Raw genomic sequence first — 8,483 nt, 5'->3', positions numbered from 1 at the left:
ATATTCCATGATTAATTTCACTAATTCCCTCTTCTTTGAAGTTTGGAATATTTTTGATGTTCTATTACTGAAAATAATAGATCAAGGTATTTTGCAAATATTTCAGGCTTCTACTTTTAACAAAAGATTCATTCTCTAACATTTAGAAAACTCTGGACTTTTTTGGACTTTTTTTCTATATTTTTATGTTTTATTTATTTTTGAGAGAGACATAGCATGAGTGGGGAGGGGCAGAGAGTAAGGGAGACACAGAATCTGAAGCAGGCTCCAAGCTCTGAGCTATCAGCATAGATCCCAATGTGGAACTAGAACCCATGAACTATGAGATAATGACCTGAGCCAAAGCTGGATACCTAACTGACTGAGCCACTCAGGCATCCTTGGACATTAAAAAAATTAACATTTATTTATTTTTGTGAGAGAGACAGGGACACAGCATGAATGAGCAAGGGACGGAGAGAAAGGGAGACAAAATTTCAAGCAGCAGGCTTAAGCTGTCAGCACAGAACCCAAAGTGGGACTCAAACCCATGAACCAAGAGATTCTGACCTGAGCTGAAGTTAAATGCTTAACCAACTGAGCAACCCAGGCACCCCATTCCTTGGACATTTGTGATGGAAGAAGAAAGTGCTTGTGGGAGACTAAACTCCCCTAGAAGAAAAAGTATCACAAGGGAAAAGGGAGAGAAGCAGAAAGGCATGGTCCAGTTAAGGACAAATGTTTCTGATGTCAAGGGGAAATCAGAGTAAATTCAGTTCTTTGGATTCAAATATTTCCCCCGGTTCCAACCCCCCCCCCCCATGGATTCTGGGTTTAATTCTAGGCAGAGGATGTTTTAACACAAAATACAGGTGCTATTTTTACTAAAACTCACTGGGAAAAACAACCCTGTCAGATATACAGAGGGGATGGGGATGGGTAAGTAGGGGAAAAAGACATTCTTTGAATATTGTTCAGAGAACATTTCTATACAAAGCAGAAAATTCCAGATTTCACAAAGCATCCACCTCAGTGCGTCAGTCCATGGGAAATGGCAGCAATGCCCAGACATAGGCACATCATCAAAGTATCTGGAATTATATCAAAGCTTTTCTCCAATTTCATTCTCAGAGAGCTGAATACTTAGAAATAAACAAAAACCAAGAGGAAGGATCAGGAAGGTCTCAAGTGGTAGCAGATGTAGGTTCAGTACAACTTTCCCAAATTTTTAAATCTGTTGCACTTACAAAAAAGGTTTAAAATATGTCTTATTATTTTAAAGCTAATTATAAACTGCCTATATGGTTCTGACTATCCAGACTGAAAGACAGAACATTATTTGTTACCTTACAGCTTCCTGTGTATCTCTCATGACTCATCTCCCAGAGTTGACCACAATCATGAATTTCCTGTTAACCATTTTCACACACCTTTTTACAGTTTTTAACATTTATGTAGGCATTCCTAAACAATATATTATTTAGTTTTGGTCTATTTTTGCTTGGTTTAAAACATCTTGCTATATTATTCTGAGTGATGCTTCTTTTCCTAACATTGTTTAAAATTTACGTATGAACATCTTTTTAAGGTTAAGCCAGGCTGATGCTTGTATAAATACTCAAGGTAATTATTCATTCTACGATTGGTGGTAATTTTAATTATTTTAAGTTTTTTTGTGTGTTTTGTTTAATGTTTTATTATCCATATTTGAGAGAGAAGGAGACAAAGCATGAGCATGGGAGGGGCAGAGAGAGAGAGAGAGAGAGAGAGAGAGAGAGAGAGAGACAGAGACAGAGAGAGAGAGAGAGAGAGAGAGAGAGAGAGATACGGAATCTGAAGCAGGCTCCAGACTCCAAGTATTAACATGGAGCCCGATGTGGGACTCAACCCACAAACCATGAGATCATGACCTGAGCTGAAATCAAGAGTTGGTCGATTTAACTAATTGAACCACCCAGGTTCCCCTAAAGTAGTTTTAATTGGATACTACTACTTTTAAATAATATGCACCCAATTCTATACTCTAGGTCACTAAACTTTCATATTTTTTTTTCTTTTCACTAGACTGCATTGTGAATGTATCCTCAAGACCTTTTTTGTAGTTCATGAATTCTCTCTTCATCTAATGTGTTTAATGTGGTTCATTCCTAGAACGTCAATTTTGTTATCTTTCAAATATATTTATTTATTTTTTGTTCTCTGCTCATATTTTCAAATTCTTCTATTGTATTAGAACTCTATTAATCATTACTTCACATGTAAAACTAAAACTATATCTGAAGTTTTTGTGTTCCTATTTGTATTGCTATTGTTTCTCTGGCTCTTCCTCACTGTATTTAGTTTCATTGTATGATTTTGTAATTTTTAAATTGTGACTGCTCATTTCCTTTGGAATTTTATCTATTGGAATTCCTTAATGCTTAGATTTAAATTCAGGATTAACATTTACTTCTGACCATCTCCTATAGTACTACCTATATTGCTTAAACTACATTGTCTATCTCGGACTTTTCAGGCTATATAAGTAACCCTAAAACCTAGATGATACAGACTTGCACACAAATTCTTAGAAGATATCATTTGTTTACATGCCACTAAGTGCCAAGTTTGAGGAAAGCAACTTTCCTATTATACCTTTTTTTCTTATTTACTTTTTATTCTTCTTTTAATATACATAGCCGATATCACCAGTTTCTCTCCCTCCCCCCAACTCCCACGGGTGTCCTATTATATTTCCCTATGTGGCAAAACCCTACATTTTTTGTTTTGTTTTGTTTCCCTTCCATGCCCAATGCAACAGTCAAGGCAAACTTAACATTTCTAGGGTATAAAATAACTTCTTATAGTGAAATCTGGCTTTACGGTTTGTTTATCTCCTAAGGTTCTTATTTTCACTTTGTTTTTCAGATATGTGGGTTTCTTATTTTTATGTCAGTTCAACAATGCATGACAAACTTTAATTTTTATAATAATTCACTCAACACCACTATGTTAGTTATGTCTGGCTGCATAACAATATTATAACAGGCGTGGATTAAAACAACACACGTTTACTCTCTTACAAGTTTTGTAGGTCATGAGAAAGTTACCTTAGCTGGGTCCCCTACAGTGCTGCAACCATTGTGTCAACTAGGGCTGGTTCTCATCTGAAGGCTTAGTTGGGCAAACATCTACTTCTCAGCTCCTATAGCCATTGGCAAGAACCAGGTCTTGAGTGATACAGAAATGAAGGCTTTAGTTTCTTGTTGGTTGTCAGTTGGAAGCTGACCTCATTTCCTAGCTAGTTTTTGCCTGGAGACTGCCCTCAGTTCTTTGCCTCATGGTTCTCCCCACATGGAGACTTACTTCAAACCAGCAAAGGAAAGAGACTCCCACCAAAACAAATGTTACAATGATGTATAACATAATCACAGAAGTGATTTGCCGTATCCTACAGGTAAGAAGCAAATCACAGATCCCATCTACACTGCAGGTGAGAGGATTACACTGAGAAAAGTATCAGGAAGCAGGGGCCACCATAGTATCTTTAAGTTGTTTCAATCAGGAAGGTTGATGGAGTATGTGATACAGTGTTCTAGAAAGGAAGGTGGCATGAGATACACTTGAAGAATCTTCAGAATAACTGAGGGTGAGTGGTGGAATTTGAAGAAAGCTGAAAAGGTGAAATAAATTGAGGGAAGCAACCACATTTAAAACCTCCAGTTTTATTTCACCTTGAGCAATGTAAATGTCGAGGGAAAACGCAGTTATACATGTATTGTTCAAACTGTGCTGTTCTCTTTAAGGAGTTCCTGTGCCAACTTCCCTCCTTCCTTTCTTGAACCTAATCCATTGTTACAATCGTGTAAGTCATGGTTTTTACAAGATTTGCAAATGGCCAGTTTCCTACATGTGCAGAGAAAAAACACTGCAAAGTCTCAGCTGCTCATTTCTCCTCTGTCACTTTCACTCATGGGCAAAGTTCTTTATAATGCATCTAACTCCTGCCAGCAGTGGAAACTGCATTTATACTGATAATTCAGGCAAAACCAGAAGCCTGACCAACTCAATTCCCTTTGCCTAAACTGTGTATGGTTTTAGCCAAGTAATTTATATTGGTCAAAATAAACCCAAATCACTATCTATCCTTGTGTATACTTAGACAGCTTGAAAGCAAAACCACCAAACCCAATGACTCCTATATCAATGGTTATACCCTTAGAGGCAAGCTTTCGACCTAGGTTTTCCCTGTGAGACACCCTTGGCAAAATGATAAAGACAGTAACATTAACTTTGTGTCCTTTCTTTTCTAGCTTTCCACTTTTCCCATTTTCCCTTGCCTCTGAATCATGCATCCCAACAGTCTGAAGTCACTGGACCCTCTGTCTTCAGTTATCACTAGAACTTGAATTCCCACTAAGGTGTTAGCTGAAAACAAGTTTGAGTGTCATTGCTTCCATTGCATTTGACCAAAAGTAGAAATAAATGATTCTTAATAAGACAATTTTGAGCAATATGACTTCCTGGGAGAAAAAAGGGATTACTTTTCTGACTTCCTCATATTAGACCAACTTTTTTTTTTTTTATGAGACCCATGGTAATAACAATAGCTAATGATTTGTGGGTGTTCATAGGGTACTAGTCACTGAACCAAACTCTGTGTAGCTTATTTCAATAAATACCTCCAAATGAATGATAATGTAAGTACTTATCATTTTACAGGTTAGGGAATTTAAACTTAGAGAAGTTAAGTATCTTGCCCAGTGCCATACAGCTGGTAAGTGAGAAACCTAGACAGGTTTAACTCCACAACCAGACTCCTAAAACCTATACTGTTCTGTGATGGCAAGTAACGCTTCATATCAGTATTTTGAAATATTAATCCATATTTTCCCCCAATTAACCATTTGAATTTAGCAAAGGTGTTTATACTTCCTCAGTCCTAGTTTCCTCTTCTGCTAAAGGAGAGAAGGTAGTAAATGAACCATGAGTTTCTTCTTTCATACATAATTGCAGCATATATGGTCATAAATTACCTTTGGTATGGCAGGTGTCAACTCTAAAATATGGAGCTGCACTTCCAAATCCATGCACAGAAATGAGAGTGATCATAACCTTACTGAATTGAGAACACGATCAAAATCTCCCACTCAGGAGAGTGTGTCTTTGGCTTCTGTGAAACATGTCAATTGCTATTATTGTCCATACATTTTGAATTGTTTGGTTTCTTAAATGTTAATTAAAATGTAATTTCATTTGCATAATATAAGACTAGTATGGTAATTAACACTCTTCTTACTAATTGCCACCTAATTAACCTGCTTTAGGTATCTTAGTGTCAGTGCAACATCTAAGTATCATCTTCCTACCTAAGTTGATTCCTAAGGCTGTGATTACCTTTTGTGACTTATAAAATTTAAAATTAATTGCATAGCAGATAGAGCTGTGGCTCAACATTATATCTCAAAAAGGGTCCATTAGGTAGTTATTTGATAACTGATTAAGTTTTAGCCATCTCACTAAATCAACTCAAAATGCTCCTCTTATAAAGTAGATTTAAAGGGTCACAAGAGATTCCTGAAGGATTAGCCTGAGTCAACCTTACTATGCAGATTGTCTCATTGTGGTTTTTCAAAACATCCATCATGGATGAATTCTTGTCCTAGGATGAGAAACCTCTTAAACCTTATTTAAAAGGAAAAACTTTAACAAAGAAAAACTGTCTTATTTTGAACTGAAATTAATGACAACTTCAAGATGTGTTAATAGTCCAGACTTCTTTTATGATCTGCTCTGGGCTACTTGCTTCTGCACTCCCACCTTTATCTCTTTGCTGTCTTTCCCCATAAAGATATAAGATCAAAGAACCAAGACATGGATCCACACCTCCCAGGGCTGGATTTGGTTTGCTGGATTAGAGATATCTTAAGACTTCACTGAGTGAATATCAGTGTTGAACTTTTTGAACCCAGGGAGTTATCAGGAATCTCAGGGAATGCTGATAAATGTTATCAAAAGAAGATATAATCCTTAATCCGTTGTATTGAAAAAGATCATTTTAAAAGATGAGACCATCATGAAATCAAACAAACTGTAACATGTTCAAATTTAAGAGGTGAAGGTCACAGAAGTAAACACAGCACATCAAACTGAAGGTGTCAGAACTATAACTTAATGCTCAAATATTCCTCATACCCTAAAACCTTTATCAGAGTTTCTATTCTTGTGTTAGTAGGTGTCCATTTATGATATTACATTTTATTATGTAGTGTTCTGCAATTTTCATTTCTAGGAATAACTTCTGTAAGGCTTTGTTGATTCATTGATTAATTGACTGATTCAATACATGTGTATTTATTACCATTATGTTTTGGACATCGTGTTATTCTTTGAGGATACAGTTCCAAAAACTACATGCTCTCGTAACTCAGAGGTTTAGGGAAATATTAGTAATCATAAGAATTAAACAAATGACTATTAGCATTGTGAAAGCAGAAGCATAATATGTTAGTGGCCAGATAATGGGAGACCCATTTATGTCTCACAGCTCCAGAGAGAAAGCTGACTTGAGAAAATGATATTTAAGTTGGACTACAAGTATAAGGATTAATAAATTGGTGAACTGTTGGTGGTACTGGCAAGTATGTAGGGTTGTTGTGAGTTTTACAGGCACAAAGGAATATCAAGGCAACATTCTAACCACAGAGAGACTGTGGTGCAGATGAAGAGCCTGGAGAAATTCAAAAAGAACTTAGAAAAGAGAACAAGGAGAGAGAGATCGGAGATGGATGTGGAGTGGTAGCCAGAGTCTCATGACAAACGGCCCCCTGAGACATGTTTGGATTTACCCCAAAGTATTGGAAAGTCTTTGAACAATTTTAATTCCATGTATAACAGAGCTATACCTTTATCTTAAATAAGCAGTCTTGGCTGGAAAGGGGGAAAAGAATATTCTTATTTTCTGGCTACATTCTTACCCCAAAAAGTTTGACCTAGCAAAATACATATAAAACTTAAATGGGAGAAAGGTCATACCATTATTGTAGTTGTAAAAACTATAATCAGAGAAAATGGAAGAGATATTTTCAGTTGTAAGGATTAAATTATAATATCATAAATGTTTGGCTGGAAAAATTGAGGAAGTCTATGGAATTGTAGGTTACTATTACTCTTAAAATAGTGCTACAAACTCTGAGAAAGTTCAATGAATAAAAAACAGAGAAGGCATTGCACTCTAATACCAATAATAGTATCTCATATTTATGTAGTAATTAATAATTTTCAAAACACCTTCATTTGAGTTACTGGATTTAATCATCCTATCAACCTTCCAAGGTAGGCAGGATAAATATTCCTATTCCTATTTTATAGATAAATAAAGCCACCTTCTGCTGTGGGAAACCACCTCATGTATTCTAAGATACATAGTTTGTGTGGGAATGACCCACTTTCCAGTCTCAGGAGTGGAGGTGATTAACAGAAATCAATAAATATTTCTAATCCTTTGTCCACAGTAATTGGCTAAGGAATAGGCCTGTAAGCTTGTTAGAACCAATGAAATATAAAGATACATCTCCTGAGGTTTGTTGTTCTTATTGTTGAGGGAGGTTGATGGGGATTAGAGAGAGGAAGGAAGGAAGGAGGGAAGGAGGGAAGGAGGGAAAAGAAGGACAGAAACTTCCTTCCCCCTTTTTTTTTTTTTTGAGACTACTGCAGGAGACCCTTTCTCTTTCCTCAATGAGAAGGTGTGGCATGAAATCTAAGGTCTTAAACTGTTTCAACCATTCTCACGAGTCCACAGGAAGTTGCTGGAGACAAAAGACAATCAATACACGAAACAGAAAGTGAAGTTGAAATGTGGAAGCCTGGATGGTAGAGAAAATTGGTCTCTAGTGACACTGTTTGAAATGCTCATTGAATTTTGCCTGGATCCTTGGCTACCTCAGGTCTTTGCAGTTTTGTAAGCCAATATTTTTTCCTATTGTTAAGCCAGTTTGAATTAATTTTCTATCATCTTTACCTGAAAGAAGCACAAGGAATAGACAGTAACCAGAGCTAACTTAAACAAGTAGTGAATTTGCTAGGATCAGTGCAAAGATCAGAAATACCAATCCTAGTAATAAAGATAGAAATGTATCCTTCCTCTGAAGTTCAAGAATTTTCAAAATAATCAATGCAGGTCCAGCACAGTCCTCTAGTCAGGGAACCAGTATCCTTCCATCATGCAAAACTCCCATCCCAGATACTACCTAATGGTTTAAGCTGCTCATTGGAACTCCAGGCATTATTCTGACCTTGTTATCAGTAGAGAAAAGGAAGGAAAAATAATGGCTGACCTTTTTCCTTGAGGACACTTTTTGGAATTTGCACAAATTACTTCTGCTTCCATCCTACTGGCCAGAACTGAGTCAAATAACCCAAACTAGCTGCCTAAATAAAGAACCTGAAAAATATATTTTATTCTGGATGGCAATGTGCCAAACTAAAACTTGGACTGCAAGTACTACTGAAGAAGAGAAGGACAC

Source organism: Suricata suricatta, chromosome 4, assembly GCF_006229205.1.
Source record: "Suricata suricatta isolate VVHF042 chromosome 4, meerkat_22Aug2017_6uvM2_HiC, whole genome shotgun sequence".
Taxonomy (NCBI): Eukaryota; Metazoa; Chordata; class Mammalia; order Carnivora; family Herpestidae; genus Suricata; species Suricata suricatta.
This window is presented reverse-complemented; position numbering follows the sequence as displayed.